We start from the raw sequence: 22,778 nt of genomic DNA on the forward strand, positions 1-22,778 counted from the left end.
CAACCGACTTCTGGGTGCACCGCCTCCTTGGTGACGCGCGCCGATACGGAACCCGCCCCCAAATATCACCGTGAGTGCCGTCAGGCCCAGGAGTGCAGGCGAGGGAATGGGGACGCGTCACCCATATCCCATGCTGACGATACGGCCAGCAGTGTTGTCGGTCACGGTGGTGAAGGAGGCAGATCCGGCCGCAGAGCGTGATCAGGGGGCGGTGGACAGGGAAGTCAGGTGATATGATAAGATGAGATAACAGTCACATGATAAAAAAGGGGTCAGTGACAACATGTTCCTGTAATCTCTGTTGTCAGAATATGAGTAAGCTGAGAAGTCCATATTTTGTAAATTTCTGTGGTCCATAACGTGTATCAAATGGAATCTTTTCATGACATATGGGATCACCAGGTCCATATATGGTAACGCCAGAGGACGAGAGATACGTTCAGGTTGTTGGTCCCGCACTCGATCCACTCATTAAAGATGTGATGAGTCATATATAGGATGACATTATACATCGATCAACTGTAAATATGATTAAAAATATACACAGTAAGTAATAGCAATTAAGCAAAGCAGCCAACACAGGAGAAAGAAAGGGGGTAGGGCAGCCATATACAAACATAGAATCAATATTTATAAATACAGCTAATAAAACCATATGAAATATCTATATATATAATTGCCTTATTCTGTCTGTCTGTCTGTCTGTCTGTCATGCTCCAAAATTGTGTCCTTACGGTGACACAAAGCTGATTGGCCGCTGGGCTCGCCATGGCCCCGCCCCCCCACACGGATTGGCCGCTCGCCCAGGCTGCGCCCCCACACGGATTGGCCAGCCGCTCGCCCAGGCTCCGCCCCCCCCACAGATTGGCCTCTTGCCCCGGCACCCTGCAGGCATTGGAAATTCGGCCACGCCACGCCCCGCCCCCCTCACGCAATGCACGCTAGCTCTGGCCCCGCCCCCCTCCCCCCCGCGCATTCCTCGAACTGACATTGCTGTCACGGAGGTTAGTACTGTACTCCCCCCCCTCTCCACCCCCCGCACATTCCCCGAACTGACACGGCTGTCACGGAGGTGAGTACTGTACTCCCCCCCCGTCCCCCGTCCCCCGCTCGCACGGGAGTGGTGTGGATACGTTGGTAACCATGCTAGCATAGTTGCTAGCATGGTTACAAGCGCATCAAGGTCCTGCAGCGGCGGAAGATCCACACGCACACACATCACAGCACACACACACACATACACACACATCAGATCACATTCACTCTCACACACACCTCACACACACCTCACACACACATCACATCGCATCCACACACTCACAGCATCCGGAGATATCGCTTGCTTCTCGGCCTCGATACTGTGCTGTTGTGACCTTCCAGGACCTGACGGAGGATCACATGGCCAGAAGCATGTGGTATCTCCGGATGTTGTGAGTGTGAGCGCGTATGTGCGATATCGTCAGTGTCTGTGTGTGTGAGTGTATGCGATCGGGTGTGTGTGAGTGTATGCGATCGGGTGTGTGTGAGTGTATGCGATCGGGTGTGTGTGAGTGTATGCGATCGGGTGTGTGAGTGTCGGCAGAGGAGCACGGCGTGCTGGAGGAGGCTGGGAGCAGAGAGGCTGATCTTGGGGAAGGCTGGGACGGGGAGGCTGATGCTGGGGGAGACTGGGAGGGGAAGGCTGATGCTGAAGGAGGCTGGGAGGGGGAGGCTGGGAGGAAGGAGGCTGGGAGGAGAGAGGCTGATCCTGGGGAAGGCTGGGAAGGGGAGGCTGATGCTGAGGGAGGCTGGAAGGAGAGAGGCTGATGCTGCGGGAGGCTGGAAGGAGAGAGGCTGATGCTGCGGGAGGCTGGAAGGAGAGAGGCTGAGGCTGGGAGGAGAGAGGCTGATGCTGGGGAAGGCTGATGCTGAGGGAGGCTGGGAGGGGAAAGCTGATGCTGGGGAAGGCTGGGAGGACGGAGGCTGGGAGGAGAGAGGCTGATCCTGAGTAAGGCTGGGAGAGGGAGGCTGATGCTGGAGGAGGCTGGAAGGAGAGAGGCTGATGCTGGGGGAGGCTGGAAGAAGAGAGGCTGATGCTGGGGGAGGCTGATGCTGGGGGAGGCTGGGAGGAGAGAGGCTGATGCTGGGGAAGGCTGGGAGGAGAGAGGCTGATGCTGGGGACAGAGAGGAGAGGCTGATGCTGGGAGGAGAGAGGCTGATGCTGGGATGAGAGAGGCTGATGCTGGGAGGAGAGAGGCTGATGCTGCGGGAGGCTGGGAGGGGGAGGCTGATGCTGGGGAAGGCTGATGCTGAGGGAGGCTGGGAGGGGAAAGCTGATGCTGGGGAAGGCTGGGAGGACGGAGGCTGGGAGGAGAGAGGCTGATCCTGGGGAAGGCTGGGAGAGGGAGGCTGATGCTGGGGGAGGCTGAGGCTGGGAGGAGAGAGGCTGATGCTGGGGACAGAGAGGCTGATGCTGGGAGGAGAGAGGCTGATGCTGGGAGGAGAGAGGCTGATGCTGGGGGCAGAGAGGCTGATGCTGGTGCAGCATGGCGGATGGTGCACGATGGGGGGTGCGCAGCATGGGGGATGGAGCACGATGAGGAGTGCGCAGCATGGGGGATGGAGCACGTTTGGGAGTGCGCAGCATGGCGGATGGACCACGTTTGGAAGTGCGCAGCATGGCGGATGGAGCATGTTTAGGAGTGCGCAGCATGGCGGATGGAGCACGTTTGGGAGTGCACAGCATGGCGGATGGAGCACGTTTGGGAGTGTGCAGCATGGCGGATGGAGCACGTTTTGGAGTGCGCAGCATGGCGGATGGAGCACGTTTGGGAGTGCGCAGCATGGCGGATGGAGCACGATGGGGGGTGCGCAGCATGGCGGATGGAGCACGATGGGAGGTGCACACCTCCCCCAACACACACAACACACCACACACACACTGGGAACCACAAACACCGCCCTACACAGACACCCACACACACAGACAACGCTGCACACACACAACACCCAACACACAAACACCGCGGCATACATAAATATACGCACATATCATGCAACACACACATTGCACAAAACATACCTCCCCCCAAAACACACCACACACACACAAACTGCGCAACACATACACACACAACGCTACAGACACACAGCGCTCCACAAACAACGCAACACACGCAACACACACACAACACCGCTCTCACCCCCCGCCACACCCAGACAACACCCAGAACATGTACAGCGCCCTACACAAACACTTGGTAACTACACACAACAACATCTATATATATATATATATATATAACAAAAATCATACATTAACTACACAATACGTAAATTCTAGAATACCCGATGCGTAGAATCGGGCCACCTTCTAGTGTAAATATAAAATCACAAGTGGTGGTGAAAAAAGGGAAAGAACCGGAGAGGTTGCCTATAAGAAGGGAACAAAGCTAATAGCCTTGTTTAACCCTTTGGGAACCAACGTGTCGAGGGTTGAAATCCATCGGGTTTCACATTGGGCCAATAGGCGTTTTAGATTCCCACCTCTAGATCCGCCATTAATTGCATCGATACCACGGATTTGAAGTAACGTTGCATCACATGCATGATGTTTTTTAAAATGGCGAGGGAGGGTTTTTAGCAATGACCAATCCTCGACAGATGTAGCTGCTGTTATGTCACACACATGCTCCCTGACCTTGTCGCGGAGCTCACGGGAAGTAAGCCCCACGTAGGTAAGGGAGCATGGGCATGTCGCAAAATACACTACGTGTGTGGTACCACACGAGATGTATTTGTGGATGGTATAAGTTTTTCTACCATCAGAGGAAGTGAAGGTCTTGCTACGGACGATGTTGCTACAAGCTTAACAATGTCCACATTTGAAACATCCGACAAATGGGCCACGATTGCTTAAGGGATTCTGTAAATTCGGCACATAGTGACTCCTCACCACCATATCTTTAACACTAGAACTACTGAGGTAGTCATTTTGACTACTTTGCACCATGTCCCTTTTTTTATTCAAAGTGTCTGCTGACCCCCGGGTCCAGTAGAGTCCCTCGAGCCATACCGCAGATCTGTATCCGAGCAGCATGGCTGCTGGCATGGGGGCGGCACATATGCAGGTGGGGGGATTCTCTCTGCACTCTCTGAACGTGTGTTACATTAAGGGAGAGGTTGAGGGTGTAGGTGGAAGACCTAGAGGAGGTGAAGGAAGCAGAATGGGAAGCGGTAGATTCAGACATTTGCCCCAAAAGTCTTGGGGATTTCAACACCTGTGAAGCAGCTCCTTCCCCGCCTGCCCCCATAGCCACCAGAATTACCCAGTGCCCAGTCAGCAAGATGTAACGCCCCTGGCCATTCTTGTTCGTCCAGGTGTCCGTGGTGAAATGCACCCTGGGACACAGTTTTTTTTAAGGAAAAGGTTATCTTGTCTGGGACATTATGGTGTAGAGCAGGCACAGCTTTATTAGAAAAGTAATGGTGACTGGGCAACTGGTACTGGGGGATTGCGACGGCCATCAGGTTTTGGAAACCCTCTGTATCCACCCGATGGAAAGGCAGCATTTCCGTGGCCAACAGTTTTAATATTGTGAAGTTCAAGCACTTTGCTTTGCGATCTGTGGAAGGATATAGTTTTTTAAGTGACCAAAACTGCGGGACTGAGGGCTGGCCGCTGGGGTGGGAAAGGCTGGAGTAAGGTGTTCACGACCGAGTGGACTGGGAGGACTGTGTAGTGGGAGATGGAATGCTGGATTGAGAACCGTGTGGTGTGCTTGGTGTCTCACACTGATTAAAAACACCAGGCACTGTCACTTCCATAACACCTGATGGGCCCTCACTCACTCCCCCACTGTAGCGGGTACACAAGAGGAGGTTCTGCGGTCGGAGACCTATGTTAGAGTAGTATCGCCGGTGATGCAGTAGGAGGAAGAAGCGGCAGACGATGTTGATTTGGCGGCTGGTGATTGGGTAGGCCTGTTAGTCCGCATTTTAGCACAGTGAAATTCCCACAATAATACATGTTGGTTGCCCATGTGCCTGATCATGCATGTAGTTGTCAAATTATTTGAATTTTTCCCTCTACTTAGTCGTTGTTTACAACGTTGCCAGATAACGAAGCACAGGCTTGTACTGAATTTGAAATTGGCGAACTTTTATCAAACAGGTTTGCTCATCTCTAGTCACTATATGGTAAAACTGACCTAGCAACATGATTTCCTATATCATTATGAGTTCTAGAAGCCAAACATGTATTGTAAGTAGTGAAAAATATTCAGAAGTTTGTAAAAAAAAAAAAAAAAAAGAATTGCGCTTTTGGCGCCATTTTCCGAGACCCATACAGTTCTCATTTTTTTGGATTTGGGGCTCAGTCATGGCTTAATTTTTGCATCTTGAGATCATTTTTTTAATTATATCATTTTTGGGTAGATACAATAAGATGAGCATCTGTTATTGCATTTTAATGCAATGTTGTGGCAACCAACATATACAGTGGGTACGGAAAGTATTCAGACCCCTTTAAATGCAAATTTATTACACAAGAAAAACTGAAAAATCACAGTCATAAGTATTCAGACCCTTTACTCAAACACTCATATTTAAGACACATACTGTCCATTTCCTTGTGATCCTCCTTGAGATGGTTCTACTCCTTCATTTGAGTCCAGCTGTGTTTAATTAAAGTGATAGGACTTGATTTGGAAAGGCACACACCTGTCTATATAAGACTTTACAGCTCACAGTGCATTTCAGACTAAATGAGAATCATAAGGTCAAAGGAACTGCCCAAGGAGCTAAGAGACAGAATTTTGGCAAGGGAAGCTCTGGCCAAGGTTACAAAAGAATTTCTGTAGTACTCAAGATTCCTAAGAGCACAGTGGCCCCTATAATTCTTAAATGGAAGAATTTTGGAACCACCAGAACTCTTCCTAAATCTGGCTGTTCAGCCAAACTGATCAATTGTGGGAGAAGAGCCTTGGTGAGAGAGGTAAAGAAGACCCCCAAGATCACTGTGGCTGAGCTCCAGAGATGCAGTAGGGAGATGGGAGAAAGTGGCCGGACCAAAGCCTCAGCTCAGCGCAAGACATACAGTATGAAAGCTCGCATAGAGTTTGCAAAAAAACACATGAAGGACTCCCAGACTATGAAAAATAAGATTCTCTGGTCTGATGAGACGAAGATAGAACTTTTTGGCAACAATTCTAAGCGGTATATGTGGAGAATGCCAGACAATGCTCATCACCTGCCTAATACAATCCAAACACTGAAAAATGGTGGTGGCAGCATCATGCTATGGGGGTGTTTTTCAGCTGCAGGGACAGGATGACTAGGTGCAATTGAAGGAAAGATGAATGCGGCCAAGTACAGAGATATTCTGGAAGAAAACCTCTTCCAGAGTGCTCTGGACCTCAGACTTGGCCGAAGGTTAACCTTCCAACAAGACAATGACCCTAAGCACATAGCCAAAATATCAAAGGAGTGGCTTCAGAACAACTCTGTGACCATTCTTGACTGACCCAGGCAGAGACCTGACCTAAACCCAATTGAGCATGTCTGGAAAGACCTGAAAATGGCTGGCCACCAAACGTTCACCATCAAACCTGATGGAACTGGAGAGGATCTGCAAGGAAGAACTTGTTACATCTTTCCCAAGAAGACTCATGGCTGTGCTAGCTCAAAAGGGTGCTTCTACTTAATACTGAACAAAGGGTCTGAAAACTTCTGACCATGTGATATTTCAGTTTTTCTTGTTTAATAAATTTGCAAAAATGTCTACATTTCTGGGGTTTTTTTCTGTCATGATGGGGTGCAGATTGTACACTAATGAAAAAAAAATGAACTTTTTTGAATTTACCAAATGGCTGCAATGAAACAAAGAATGAAAAATTAAACAGGGTCTGAATACTTTCCATACTCACGGTAAATCAGATTAATTGATTTTATATTTTAATAGATCAGGCGTTTATATATGTTTACATACCTATATACCGTATTATGCCCCTACACAATCCCTCTAGTTACAGTACTAAACCCCCACATAACCCTCTATATACAGCATAAACCCTCACATAGCCTCCCTAGATACAGTATGAGCCCCCCTCGTAGCCCTCTATATACTGTATGAGTCTTCAAATAATAAGCCTGTATACAGTATGATCCCCCACATAGCCTCTCTATATACGGTATGGGCCCTCATTTAGCCACCTATATAATGAATGAGCTCCCACAGAGAATAATTTATATGTATATTTTTATGTTGCATAAAAGAGAAACTGACCCCTTACCCCTTTTCATCACTATGCTGGAGCTATCCAGTTTTGGTCCATGTGTCCATTTTTCCACCAATGGGGCATTCATATATATTTTTGTCTCAAAAATAAATTCCAAGCTTGTCTTATCTATTAAACACTAAAAATTGAGATACAAAAAGAATCCATGTGCTATATTTTTTTACAGACCCCTTGACTTGAAATGGAAAGTTTGATCCATGACTGAGATAAAAAATGGACATATCCTCAATTTCTTTTTGTAGATATTTGGTCAGCAAAATAGCACCTGCAAATAGCCCTATAGATTTTAATAGGCACATGTTATGTCCCTTAGGCCGGTTTCATACGTCCGTGTTTAATCAGGTACAAGTTACACACATGGTTATGGTCATATGTGTGTCATACGTGTGTCACGTCATGTTTGCATACATGTGACGGGTACCGGAGAAAACATGGGTCTGTGAAATAAAAAGTTTTTACATATTTACCTGCTTTCTTCGGCTTTTCTGCCTCCCGCTCCTGACCTCTGCTCATTATATTCATTGATTATTCACCACACTCAAGACCTGGAAGCCGGAGCAGCGCTTAGTACAGCACCGCCGAGGACAGCACCATGGGGACAGGTGAGTATTCTGCAAGCACAGTGACATCCAGGAGGTCATTGGAGTTCACAATGAACTCTGATGACACCCCCGCTACAGCTTCACGGGTTCATTGGGAACTGTGATGAGTCCCCGATGCTGTCCCCGCGATGCTCCGGCTTCCAGGTTCTCACTACACACACACACACACACACACACATATACACTGAGTACATATACACACATATGTATACACATAGCAGACACACATGGATACACCAAGCACATACACACACATAGCGCACATGCATGTATACACTGAACACACACACACACACACACTCTGCTGTGTACTCACTTTGCGATGCGGTCCCCGGCACTGAAGTCTCCAGCACTACTCCAGCTTCCAGCTCCATAGGGCACTGAATATTCAGCGGGGGTCAGGAGCGGGAGGCAGCAGAGCCGGAGACAGCACCGCTGGAGAGAGGTGAATATAGAAAATATTTTTATTACAAAGACCCGTGTTTTCTCCGGTATGGGTCACACTGATGTCACACGGATCACATCAGTGTGCGATCCCGTGTGACACCCATGCTGCCGGAGAAAAAAACGGACATGTCTGCATGTGTGCGTGCGGAGCCACGAGGAGTCACACGGTACGTGTGAGTAACAGCATATATTAGCATGGGTATGTATGACATCCATGTTAAAAACGGATGTCACACGTACCTGAAACACGGACTTCTGAAATCAGCCTTAAAAACACGAATCAAACAAGAACAGTAAAAACGGACATCTGAATAACGTCTAAGGGTTTGTTGTGATAAAAAAACATGTCTGGTTCATTCTGGAATCAATGCTCTAGCTTTCGATGGCATGCGTCTGGTATCCGATATTGCATTTGAGCTCCAATGAAGTGGAATGAGCTGCAACACTATACACAGCCTGTAGACAGATATGGTATGGTTTATGGTATCACCAGTAGGGTTTTTAACCCTATATCCCTTCAACATTTTTGTTTTAGTTTGCAGCCATCTGAGGAAATGTAATTACATCTTGTTGCTGTGTGATTATACCTCTAGTAAGTAATATTGGTTACAATAGTTTATGGTTATATTTCTTTTTCTTAAGACTGAAAGATATGTTTTATATTCTGAGTAAAATAGGGATTTTCTCATCCTATGTATATATATTGTACAAGACGTAAAGGTGACTACAGAGCTTTGACCTGTTGTTTTAAATGATAGTTGTCAATGTTTTTTAGCACTTAAGACTTTTTCCTTTCATACTCAGCAAAACTCAGGATGAAAGGGCACACAAAAGTAAAAGCTGCTACTGTAAAAATAAAAACTAACTGCACAAAATTACAATTTAACGAACAGGATAAAGTGTTCCTGATGATTAGGTCAGAAAACAGGCAAACTAAAAAGAGAAAGAAAAAGCCTTGTAAGCACTAGCATTGAAAACACAAGGGTACTTTTACTCATTGATCAGCGCTATTAAGTGTTTTGGTTGATCTTTTTTTTCCTCCTATGCCAAGTCAACTAAGCTCTTGACTTGTTACATCAAAAACAATCTAAAAATAAGAAGCAATAAAAATAAAAGTCAATGAAGTGAAGATTAGAATACTTTAGTCTACTGAGGCTTTGAAAAAAGTGGACAACAGTTCCCATGACATTCAGACACGGTATAGACGCTTGCAAAATTATTTAGCCCCATAAAAAGTAAAAAGGTAATATACAGTTAGGTCCAGAAGTATTTAGACAGTGATTGAATCGTCGTGATTTACTTTACCATAAATAAAATATGTATTTTAATACTTTGTAGAGCCCATGGCTGCCTAAAGTCTAGAAGCTATAGAGGTCACCAAACTCTGCTTTTCCTGCTTTGTGATGCTTTGTCAGGTCTATACTGCAAATGGCTTCGGTTCTTGCTTGTTTGTAGCTCTTTCTGCATTTTGTCTTAAACATGTGAAAATCATGCTTGACAGGGTAAAATCTGGTGATTAATTCAGCCATTACAGAATATTCAATTTTTTTGCCTTAAAAACTCATTTTATTGTCCAGCTGTACTGTGAAGTGCCTTCCAATCAAACTTGTTACATTTGGTTAAACCTGAGAAGAAAGTATAACTCTGTATACTTCTGAATTCATGTAGCTGCTTCTATCTTCAGTCACATCATCAAAAAACACTAGTGACCCAGGGCCATTGGAAGCCATGCATGCCCAGCCATCACACTCCTCCACCATGCTTTACAGAGCATGTCCTGTGCTTTGGATCATGAGCCATTCCAAGCCTTCTCCATACTTTCTTCTTCTCATCTTACTAGTACAGGGTGATCTTAGTTTCATCTATCCAAATGCTTTTCTAAAACTGGTCTGGTTTCTTTAGATGGTTTTTGGTGCGGTCTAACCTGTCCTTTCTATTTTTAAGGCTGATTAATGTGCGCACGTTGCTTTTTACCTGCTTTTTACCTGCTTTTTTGCTGCTTTTTCTTCTGCGCTGTTTAATGCCAAAATGGATGTGTTCTTCTATTCAAGCAAAGTCTATGGGAATTTGGGTTTCTTGTTCACACTATGTTGTTCAAAATGCTGCCTTTTTGTGGTAGAACTTTGGTCAAAAACTCAGCTTTGCAGTGCAAAACCCAAATGGCAAAAACAATTGACATGTTGCTTCTTTGAAAAGCTGAGTTTTTGACCAAAGTTCTGCCACAAAAAGGCAGCATTTTGAACAACATAGTGTGAACAAGAAACCCAAATTCCCATAGACTTTGCTTGAATAGAAGAACACATCCATTTTGGCATTAAACAGCGCAGAAGAAAAAGCAGCAAAAAAGCAGGTAAAAAGCAGGTAAAAAGCAACGTGCGCACATACCCTAATCGTTTGCACTTTAAGATGAACCCTCTCTATTTGCTGTCATGAAGTCTTCTATTTATGGTTCTTATGCACATAAGTATTCCAATCCACATAAAAGGGGAATAAAGCCTATTTCAATGGAGCCATACCTTAACTCTACTGGTTCCTGTGCAGACTGATATTCCTAGCTGCAAAGGCCTTAATGGCTCCTGCACAGGCTGGAATATCCCTGGTCGCAACACTAGAAACAAACAACTCCGACCTGTTTGTCTAAAAGGCAGGAGAGTTGTTTCTTGTAGCTACTGAAGAATTAGAGGGGAGTTTGCTAAGCACAATAAACCAAGATAGTAGTAGTGTGCAGACATAGGTAGGGACCCAACATTAGGAAACATAAAACAGGTGCATAGGCATATAAGGAGAAAATAATAAACAAGCATGGGTAAATGTGGCGCCCCTGAGTGTCAGGTGCCATAGTGTACTACATCCATCCCCGGATTCCTGGAAGACCAGTGCTGGTAACCACAACAACACACACACACACACACACACACACACAAATCCACGCTCTTTTCCTCAGAATGGGTGACAGACTAAGGATAGACTAGATGGGTGGTCACCTATTGGTAGGGACACATCCAATCCACTAGTTAGGAACCTGGGAGGAGGAGAGGCTGGTCAGTGCAGTTTCACACAGACAGAAAGGAAGTGACAGTCTGAGGAGGGAGAGGAGAGAAGCAGACAGTCAGTCAGCAAGTGTGAAGTGACTTGTTGAGTAAGAGGGAGTACAGTCGCTGGGAGAGTACGTACCAGTACTCACAGTACTGAGCACCAATGGGGCACAAGGCCCTAGTTCAGGAATACACTTCAGGCTCACCTGATAAACACTTGCCTGGTGAGGGGACCATCAAGGACCTTACCAACATTAGTGTCCGGGGCACAGCAGCAGAGATGGAACCTGGGAATGGGGACAGAGGTCTGGCCCAAGAGAGGTCCAAGCTGTCTGCCATACAGGCCAGAATGGAGACAACAGGAGGGGACCCCAAAACACTCCAGGCCATGGAGATCCACTAACTACTACAGGGTGCATGGAAGTAAAACTCACAAGTTCACTACACCGGCACTGGAACAAAGGGAATACCGGATTGGTAAAGACTAGCACGGGTAGCAGCAACTGCAAACCAGTGAGTAAAGCACAAGTTAAAACGCAGTCCCTGTGTTGTCTGAATTCTTGTTACACGTTTGCACCAGTATACCACAACCACCATCATCCTCCCCTGGGGCCTAGCTCTACTTGCGGAGAGCTATTACAGCCCAATACCACCAGCCCCAGCAGTGGCGTCACGGTAAACACTTTATTTTTATTCCTACCTTGTACAAATCCCCTTTTAAGTGACCCCCAGGGTCACGGAACCGGGCAATGGTCACCCAGTGAACTTTCCCCGTAATATACAGCCCAGGACCGAGTACCCCAAAGCCCTGGGGTGAGTCCTAAACTCATAACAACAGAAAAGTATAGGAAAAGAAAATGAGCAAAGAGAAAACAACACTGGTCTCTGCCTAAATCCCATAGCTGCATTGCTTAAATGCCTTAGAAGTAATCCACATAGAAATAAATCCAGTAGAGAAGGCTAGTATCAGGAGACTATACATAGCTCTACCCAGTATGTGATATGGCAGAGGAAAAGAGCAAGTGAGACCACCTGATAACTGCAACCCAGAAGGATAGAAGCAAAGATAAAAAAAATAAGCATTTGGACAGGGACTGAACAGGCTGTGGCTCAGCGGTGAAGAAAACTGATCATGCAGCAGAAAGACACCAGATTGAGTCCCAAGCCTGAGACATTAGACTTAAATATGAAAACATCTACTTTCTGGAGAGTGTTTTTCACTTGGGTGGATATTCTGAACGTTTTTTTCTTCATCATGGAAAGTTTTCGGCAATCAACCACCACTGTTGTCTTCTGTGGACATCCAAGCTTTCTTTAGATCACAAATTTAGCATTGCAATCATTTAATTTGCAGAATGTACCAAACTGTTGATTTGGCCGCTCATAACATTTTTGGTATATCTCTGATTACGTTTTTCATCTTTTTCAGTCCATATACCGCATTTTGGGATTCACAGCAACAGCTTCCAAATGCAAATGCCACACCAGATCTTTACCTGATTAATTGATATGGTGAATTATTGAGGGAATAGGCCAGGAAGGCCATTAAAGAGCTTTTGATATAGTTCTCCAATTATTTTTGGTCCCTTGAAAAAGAGGCAACTACAAGAGTTGTAATTCCTAAACTCTTACTCCAAATAGGATGTGAATACCCTCCCTCAAATTAAAGCAGAGAGTCTGCACTTTAAGCCCATATTGATTATATAACTGTATCTTGAATATCTTTTGGTAAATGGCTAAAATGACAAAAAATCTTAGTCACTGTCCAAATATTCCTTGACCTAATTCTCCAGACTACAGCTCATTCAGATGACAGTATTTCTTGTACAAGTGCTATCAGTGTTTTTCCTAAAGCTATGATAGTCTAAGGCCCCTTTCACATGTCAGTGATTCTGGTACGTTTGTGCTTTTTTTTAAATGTACCAGAATCACTGACATACGCAGACCCATTCTAATGAATGGGTCTGCTCACACGTCAGTGATTTTTCACTGCACGTGTCTCCGTGCGGCGTACCCGCGTGTGCGTGATTGCTGCACGGAGACATGTCCATTTTTTTCTGGCATCACTGATGTTCCACGGACCACGCAGTGGTGTGATCCGTGAAACACGTGCCAGAAAAAAACGTGCTTTTAAAATAATAAACATTTTAACTCACCCGGCGTCCAGCGATGTCCTCTGCAGCCCGTCCTCCCTGCTCCTTCTGTGCCGGCTGATTACTGTCGCGCATATTCATTATGCGCGACACATCCGACCCGGAAGTGTGGCGCCCCAGGACCTGGTCGCCACAACAGCATTGCCCTCCCAAAGGGTTAATGCTGAGCCTGGAGGTAATTGGGAGATCTATTGGCCAGTAAGTTAAAGGGGTGGTTCACCCATTTTTTTTATTTTCTGTATGAGCTATACTTACCTTTCTAGGCGTCTTCTCCATTGGCTTCTGTTTCCAGTTCTGGCACTGAGCGGCGCTATCCTGCACGCTCAGTGCCAGTCACATGACCCCCTGGAGCTGTGGCCGCCGGCATCCTCTGACGTCCCGGCATTTCCGGGCTCTCAAACAAGACGGGTACGTCACAGGATGCCGGCGCCACTCAGATTGAGTGACAGGGCTGTGGGCGGTGACTACCGCACGTCACAGCTCAGCATCGAGGGGAGGAGCCGGAGGACGTCACTGTGGAGCCGCGTCCTGCAGAGAGGCTGAGACACGGGGCGCCAGGGTGCAGTACAGGGGGGGTCTTTAGCTGAATCCCCCCCTGCACGTAAGTATGTGATCACACTGTCCACCCGCCCGCTCTGCTGCGATGTCAGGAGAGCGGCCGGTGTCGGACAGTGTGATCATCTGCTCCTCCCAGCAGCAAGACACTGGCAGGCATGTCACCGCTGTGCTCTGCCATCTGTCCTGCTGCATGGGACCAACTGTCTGCACTCTGTCACCTGCACCACAAGTCACAGAGTGGAGACAGTTGGTGACAGAGCACCTCTGCCCCCCCCCCCTGTTCTTTCCCCACTCTCTTCTCTCCCCCCACTCTTCTCCCCCTCCCCTCTTCCCCCTCTTCTCTGCCCCCCTCTTATCCCTCTCTCCCCTCTTATCCCTCTCTCCCCTCCCCTCTCTTTTCCCTCGCTCTCTTCCCCCCTCGCTCTCTTTTCCTCCCCCCTGCGCTCTCTTTTCCTCACCCCTCGCTCTCTTTTCCTCCCCCCTCGCTCTCTTTTCCTCCCCCCTCGCTCTCTTTTCCTCCCCCCTCGCTCTCTTTTCCTCCCCCCTGCGCTCTCTTTTCCTCCCCCCTGCGCTCTCTTTTCCTCCCCCCTGCGCTCTCTTTTCCTCCCCCCTGTGCTCTCTTTTCCTCCCCCCTCGCTCTCTTTTCCTCACCCCTCGCTCTCTTTTCCTCCCCCCTCGCTCTCTTTTCCTCCCCCCTCGCTCTCTTTTCCTCCCCCCTCGCTCTCTTTTCCTCCCCCCTCGCTCTCTTTTCCTCCCCCCGCGCTCTCTTTTCCTCACCCCTGCGCTCTCTTTTCCTCACCCCTCGCTCTCTTTTCCTCCCCCCTCGCTCTCTTTTCCTCCCCCCTCGCTCTCTTTTCCTCCCCCCTCGCTCTCTTTTCCTCCCCCGGCGCTCTCTTTTCCTCCCCCCGCGCTCTCTTTTCCTCACCCCTGCGCTCTCTTTTCCTCACCCCTGCGCTCTCTTTTCCTCACCCCTCGCTCTCTTTTCCTCCCCCCTCGCTCTCTTTTCCTCCCCCTCGCTCTCTTTTCCTCCCCCCTCGCTCTCTTTTCCTCCCCCCTCGCTCTCTTTTCCTCCCCCCTCGCTCTCTTTTCCTCCCCCTCGCTCTCTTTTCCTCCCCCCTCGCTCTCTTTTCCTCCCCCCTCGCTCTTTTCCTCCCCCCTCGCTCTCTTTTCCTCCCCCCTCGCTCTCTTTTCCTCCCCCCTCGCTCTCTTTTCCTCCCCCCTCGCTCTCTTCTCCCCCCCCTCGCTCTCTTCTCCCCCCCCTCGCTCTCTTCTCCCCCCCCCGCTCGCTCTCTTTTCCCCCCCGCTCGCTCTCTTTCCCCCCCTGCGCTCTCTTTTCCTCCCCCCTGCGCTCTTTTCCTCCCCCCTGCGCTCTTTTCCTCCCCCCTGCGCTCTCTTTTCCTCCCCCCTGCGCTCTCTTTTCCTCCCCCCTGCGCTCTCTTTTCCTCCCCCCTGCGCTCTCTTTTTTTCCTCCCGCGCTCTCTTTTTTTCCTCCCGTGCTCTCTTTTTTTCCTCCCGCGCTCTCTTTTTTTCCTCCCGCGCTCTCTTTTTTTCCTCCGCGCTCTCTTTTTTTCCTCCCGCGCTCTCTTTTTTTCCTCCCGCGCTCTCTTTTTTTCCTCCCCCCTCGCTCTCTTTTCCCCCCCTCGCTCTCTTTTCCCCCCCTCGCTCTCTTTTCCTCCCCCTCGCTCTCTTTTCCTCCCCCCTCGCTCTCTTTTCCTCCCCCCTCGCTCTCTTTTCCTCCCCCCTCGCTCTTTTCCTCCCCCCTCGCTCTCTTTTCCTCCCCCCTCGCTCTCTTTTCCTCCCCCCGCGCTCTCTTTTCTACACCCCTGCGCTCTCTTTTCCTCACCCCTGCGCTCTCTTTTCCTCACCCCTCGCTCTCTTTTCCTCACCCCTCGCTCTCTTTTCCTCCCCCTCGCTCTCTTTTCCTCCCCCCTCGCTCTCTTTTCCTCCCCCCTCGCTCTCTTTTCCTCCCCCCTCGCTCTCTTTTCCTCCCCCCTCGCTCTCTTTTCCTCCCCCCTCGCTCTTTTCCTCCCCCCTCGCTCTCTTTTCCTCCCCCCTCGCTCTCTTTTCCTCCCCCCTCGCTCTCTTTTCCTCCCCCCTCGTTCTCTTCTCCCCCCCCTCGCTCTCTTCTCCCCCCCTCGCTCTCTTCTCCCCCCCCGCTCGCTCTCTTTCCCCCCCCGCTCACTCTCTTTCCCCCCCTGCGCTCTCTTTTCCTCCCCCCTGCGCTCTTTTCCTCCCCCCTGCGCTCTTTTCCTCCCCCTGCGCTCTTTTCCTCCCCCCTGCGCTCTTTTCTTCCCCCCTGCGCTCTCTTTTCCTCCCCCCTGCGCTCTCTTTTCCTCCCCCCTGCGCTCTCTTTTTTTCCTCCCGCGCTCTCTTTTTTTCCTCCCGCGCTCTCTTTTTTTCCTCCCGCGCTCTCTTTTTTTCCTCCCCCCTCGCTCTCTTTCCCCCCCCTCGCTCTCTTTTCCCCCCTCGCTCTCTTTTCCCCCCCTCGCTCTCTTTTCCTCCCCCCTCGCTCTCTTTTCCTCCCCCCTCGCTCTCTTTTCCTCCCCCCTCGCTCTCTTCTCCCCCCCGCTCGCTCTCTTTTCCCCCCCGCTCGCTCTCTTTCCCCCCCCCGCTCGCTTTCTTTCCCCCCCCCCCCTCGCTCGCTCTCTTTTCCCTCGCTCTCTCCTGGCATGGTCAGTACAGAAATCTCTCCATCGTGGAGGGGTGAGAGGGAGTAATAAACATGGAGTCCCTACTGTGTCTGTGTATTTATTTCTAATAAAGTATTTTTCTCTGTGTGGTCTTTTTTTTTTTAACCCTTTATTGGAGATTCTTAATGGCCAGGTCAACCTTGGCCTGACATTTAGAATCTCGGGCTTTATACCAGCGGGTAAAACATAGCTGGTATTAACCCCTTATTACCCAGCGTGCCACCTGCCACCAGGGCCACTGGAAGAGTTGGATACAGCGCCAGAAGATGGCGCTTCTATAAAAGCGCCATTTTCTGGGGCGGCTGTGGACTGCAATTCGCAGCGGGGGGCCCAGAAAGTTTGGGCACCCTTCACTGCGGATTCCAATCCCCAGCTGCCTAGTTGTACCTGGCTGGACTCAAAAATTCGGCGAAGCCCATGTCATTTTTTTTTTTAATTATTTCATGAAATTCATGAAATAAAAAAAAAAAAAGGGCTTCTCTATATTTTTGGTTCCCAGCCGCGTACAACTAGGCAGCTGGGGGTTGGGGGCAGCCCGTAGCTGCCTGCTGTACCTGGCTAGCATACAAAAATATGGCGAAGCCCACGTCATTTTCTTAAAAACGTTTTCAGGGAAAAACCTTTATAAAAAAAAAAAATGCTTCCCTACATTTCTATCGCCAGTGAAAGTAACACCAAGCAGCGGGGGCTAGCAGCCAGTAGCTGCTTTGGTTACCCTTAGCAACAGAAAATGCAGCGGGAGCCCACAAACAATCTGATTTTTTTTTTTTTATTTTTAATTAATTTTTTTTTTAAAAAAACGGCATGGGCTTCGCCCATCGAGCACCAGAGCATTTTACTGCTCAATTCATCCCAAGTAATCAGATGACTCCAGTGTCGGCCGATTACTTGTTCTGTGTCCCCCTGCATCCATCGCAGCGTGTACGGGCTGTGAGGTCAGCGGAGTGGAGACAGTGACATGCTCTGCTCTGACACATAGTGTGCTGCATGTCACTATCTTTCTCCACTCTGGCACTTGTAGTGCAGGTGACCGGATGCTGCATGTCACGTTTTTGCCGCGATTTGGTGCCTTTTTTGCTGCGTTTTTGCTCACTGCGTTTTTAATCAGTGCACAATGCCATTAAAGATTGTTGATGAAAAAAATAAAAAAGGTCTGATGTCATTTCCTTATTCAAAATGTTCATTGTATGCAGGAGAGCAGACAGCAGCTGCAGAACTACAAGGCTCAGCATCCTCCATCCAGGACTGTATGCAGTTTTTTACCCAACAAGAAAAAAAAAATGACGTGGGCTTCGCCATATTTTTGTATGCTAGCCGGGTACAGCAGGCAGGTACGGGCTGCCCCCAACCCCCAGCTGCCTAGTTGTACTCGGCTGGGAACCAAAAATATAGAGAAGCCCTTTTTTTTTTTTAATTATTTCATGAATTTCATGAAATAATTTAAAAAAAAAATGACGTGAGCTTCGCCTAATTTTGGTGTCCAGCCGGGTACAACTAGGCAGCTGGGGATTGGAATCCACAGTGAAGGGTGCCCATGCTTTCTGGGCACCCCCACTGCGAATTGCAGTCCGCAGCCACCCCAGAAAATGGCGCTTTCATAGAAGCGCCATCTTCTGGCGCTGTATCCAACTCTTCCAGCTGCCCTGATGCCGGGTGGCTAGCCGGGTAATAATGGAGTTAGGACTAGCTATATATTATCAGCTAGCCCTAAGCCCGAAATTCATGGTGTCACGCCAATATTAGACATGGCCACCATGAATTTCTAGTAATGATAAGAAAAAAAAAAAAACACAACACACAGAAAAATATTTTTATTAGAAATAAAACACAACACAATTAGTGACTCCATCTTTATTGAAATAAACCCCCCTCCGCAGTAATCCTGGGTCAGGGTCCCGCGCCGTCCAATCCGCATCCAATATCATCTGATCGGTTTGCTGGAAGGAAGGCAAAGCGATCAGATGATGTGTCAGGATAAAGGATGTGAATCACATCATACATCAGCTGATTGTATAAAAGCCGATTATACAATCAGCTGATGCATCAGTGCAAAAAAAAAAAAAAATAAATAAATACTCACGTCTGTGCTGATGACCGGCAGCTCCTGGAGCGGAGTCTGATCCTGGCCCATCACTGCAGGAGCGGCCGGCTATCAGCTGATGAAGTCCCCTGACGGCAGGATCAGCTGATAGCCGGCCGGGCAAGAAAAAGCCGGCGAGACTACGATCAGCTGATGCATCAGGTGACTGCATCAGGTGATCCACGGCCAGGTCCTGCAAGCTTCGTGCATGCACCGGGGACACTGCACACAGCCGGAGCGGCGGGACCGAGACAGGGGCTGGAAGCAAGCATGGCACCCGGACCCTGCAGACAGGTGAGTATGACATACACACTCACATACACACTCACTCACACACTGTATATACACACACACACTGTATATACACACACACTGTATATACGCACACACACACTGTATATACGCACACACACACTGTATATACACGCGCACACACTTTCTTCCCCTGGCTGTGCAGAGCTGCTGTATCTGTGATTTCTCTGAGTGCACATCCACTGGGAAGAGGCAGGGAGGAGGGTTTGGGTGGGAGCAGAGTGGGTGTATTAGACACAATGGGTGTGTTAGATAAGCCAGACACCGCCCTAAAGCCACAAAGAATTCTGGGACTTGTAGGAACTGAACACAGGAAGTCAGAGGAGAGATTAACCCCATCAGAGCTGGAGCCAGCAATGAGCATGTGCTGCTAGTGCACAATAAAAGGTAATTTTGCTGAAAAAACATAATAGATGTGTTGAGGGGCACATATTAGCAAGATTTATCAGAAAAAAAAAATCAGTTTTGGTAACTGGACAACTTCTTTAACACTCAACACAATTCTCCCTCCGGCCAGCAGAGGGAGCTCTGAACCTGGAACTTCAGGGAGGATTCCTTAAGTCTGGCTGAAGGGAGGAAGTAGTGGTTAGTCTGGAGACAGGAGTGAAAGAGTGCAGACGCAGAGTAGTGCTGCCTTGTGAAACTGGGGCCTAGAGCTTGGATAGCTTGGCCCAGTGAAGCAAGGGGAGCAGAGAGGCACAGCAGAGACTCGGACATCGGAGTCTGTAGTTGCCAGGGCATAAAATCCATCCCTGGTAGCTGAATCCGGAGGGCAGGAGAGCTGCAAGCCCCCTGTCCCAGAAGCAATCTGAAGGTACAACTGCATCCCAAGGGCCTGGTGTGGGCTCCAGCAGAGAAGCACCAGAGAGGGCCTGCGCAGTCTACCACGCAGAAAAGGGGACGAACAACAAGTCCCAGCAGCAAGAGGGCAATTGCAAACCCAAAGTGCAGTGTCCTAAAACAGCAGAGAAAGATTAAGGAGTAGGCCTCATACTCAACTGGCCAAGGATCACCCCAGGCACTTCCAGGCCGGCCGGACCCTCTTTACCATCTGTGACGGTCTCCCTGGACTAAGTTTCTGCCGAGTAAAAGAGGAGAAGGTAAAGAGACTACTGTTTGTGCCTGTTTCTTTCATTGCTTGTCGGCCCTGCACCGTGTTAGTCACACAGCACCATAGACTTCCACAAGCACCAACTGTGCCCCGGGCATTGCTCCACCTGTGGGGAGCAGTACCACCATTGCTGCTATAACATCATCCCGGTGGCCTCACACAGCAGCGGCGGCTTAATAGCTGCAGACCACAGGTGGCGTCACGAATACAAACTTAAAGTCATCCGCCACATATTCAACTGACACCCACCAGGGCCACGGAGCCGGGCCCAGCCACCACTGACCACCACCGGACTAGTCCGGCCCGGCACCGGGTGTCCCATAGCCCTGGGGTGGGCGAGTCAACTTTTGACGTCACGAACAGGATTTCGTGCCCGGTCACACCGGGTACTGTGCGCCTGCAGGAATTGTGCTTAAAAGACTGTGTACTGTCTGTAAACCGCCGCCGCCATTAGCCTCGCCGAGCGCAGGAAGAAGGGGGGCGTGCCTGAAAAAGAGCGCGAAGGGAGCGCGCCATCAGAGCAGAGCGCTGTTAACCCCGCGCGACCCAGAAGGAAATTTGAAAAGTGAACGGAGCCTGGTAAGGTTCACTAAGGGGGAGGAAGATGTCCGACTCAGAGGGAGAGCAGGTGGCTGCCATCGCCCAAGGCGCCGCAGCACCGGCCGAAGCAGTCCCAGTCGCCGTCGCCCCGGCCCCCACTGTAGCGCCGGTAATGCCGATCACCATGCCGTACATACCGGGATCAGAATGGCTGCCGCAGTACTCCGAGGAGTCCCATACCTTGAGTGACTTCAGAGAAAGCCTGCACAGCTTATTCCGGGTGTATCCGCTGACTGAGAGCCAGAAGGTGGGCATATTAATGGGACAGCTAGCCGGCGCAGCCCAGCGTGAAGCGAAGTCCTGGCCTGATACAGATAAAGGGACAGCAGCCCAGATACTGGCCAAGCTAAAGAGTACTTTTGACACCCGCACCGCAGCAGAGATAAAGATGAGATTCTTTGGGTGCAAGCAGCGGGCCACAGACAGCATAAGGGACTATGCCTTAAACCTGCAAGAGGCCCTGAAAGCAGTTAAACAGGTGGACCCAGAGAGTGTACGTGAAGAAGACAAACTCCTAACTGAGCAGTTCATAGAGGGGCTCCTGTCAGATGCCCACAGGACCCAGCTGCGTATCCTGGTCCTGCAGAACCCTGCTCTGGACTTTGCAAAGTTTAAGGACCAGGCCATCAGGGTACTGAGAGAATCTACACCGAATGACCCAGTACCCCTCCGGCCTCTTGCTATCACGTACCCCGGGGTGGTGCCTGCAACACGAGCCACTGCAGGGGCTGAGGCGCAGTCCCTGGATAAGGATCCCACTGCAGAGCTCAGACAGCAGTTCCAGGAGCTGACCAAGACTGTGGCTGCCCTTGCCAAGACCGTGCAGTCTCTACAAATGACCCCCTCGCCTGCAAAAATCGAGTTGGCCTCCAGCCCAGAGGACGTCCCATGGATGCGACAGAGGAGGATTCCGCCGACCCGAGGCAGAGACACAGACCGGTATGATTCAACAGGACAACCGATCTGCCGCCACTGCAACCAGGCGGGCCACATTGCACGACGCTGTCCTTTAAATGGGCTGAGCCTGGGGCCAGGAGCCAACCCCCAGGTGTAAGGAAGCCCGGCTCAAACCCCAGCCGCAGCAAGTATGTGGGAGGACGACTTGTCCTTCCCATTGTGCTGGATGGGATCCCTTTGAATGCCCTCCTGGATACGGGGTCCCAGGTAACAACCATCCCCCACAAACTGTACAAAAGATATTGGGCTGATTCAGACATTGACCATGGCCCAGATGATGATTTAACAATTGTGGCCAGTAATGGTCAGCCCTTACCTCAAATTGGGTACAAAGAAGTAACCATTAAAGTGGGGCGGGTGGAATTGCCATGTCAGGGGATGATAATTGTAGATATTGATCGCAAAGAATCTGACCCACTGCTAACCATTGGTGCAAATGTGATAGAAAATTGTATTGCCGAGGTGATAATTTTGTTGCAACAGGCGTCTGAAACTGCCAGCTCCGGGCAACAGCATGCCCTACAGAGGGAGATCAGAGCCCTGATGAGGAGGCAGCAGGTAGAGCTGGCCGGAGGAGAAATTGGCAGTGTGAGGGTAAGTGACCCCCTCCCCATTGTAATACCCCCAAGAAGTGAAATGTTGATATGGTGTCGGGCAGCAATAGGCCTCAAGGGTCAGGATTACCATGCCTTGGTAGAACCGGTGTATTCAGACAGTAGGCCTGGAGTCCTGATAGCCAGAGGGGTAGCGGACATCCGCAAGGGGAGAGTGCCCGTCCGTGTCTTGAATTGTGGGGAGGAGGAGGCCAAATTGCCCCGGTACGCCACTGTAGCAAAACTGTACACTGTCAGCAACAATACCATTAAAGCAGTGGAACCCTTGATCCCGTCCGACCAGGCGGAAGACAATGGCTCCAAGGGGCAGCTGGAAGACTGGTGCCAAAAATTACATGTAGG

The 22,778-nt window shown here is 49.4% G+C and overlaps 1 long non-coding RNA gene across 1 annotated transcript in view; it reads right to left on the reverse strand.

Annotated features, from left to right (window-relative positions):
- Window positions 1-22,778, reverse strand: part of LOC142243304 (uncharacterized) — a 104,391-nt gene that overhangs the window by 453 nt on the left and 81,160 nt on the right. Inside the window, exon 5 of the long non-coding RNA XR_012724349.1 lies at window positions 1-519. This exon is cut by the window's left edge and continues 453 nt beyond it. This is a non-coding gene — a long non-coding RNA (uncharacterized LOC142243304). The remainder of the gene's footprint in view (window positions 520-22,778) is intronic.

The sequence above is a fragment of the Anomaloglossus baeobatrachus genome, chromosome 6, assembly GCF_048569485.1.
Source record: "Anomaloglossus baeobatrachus isolate aAnoBae1 chromosome 6, aAnoBae1.hap1, whole genome shotgun sequence".
NCBI classification, from domain to species: domain Eukaryota; kingdom Metazoa; phylum Chordata; class Amphibia; order Anura; family Aromobatidae; genus Anomaloglossus; species Anomaloglossus baeobatrachus.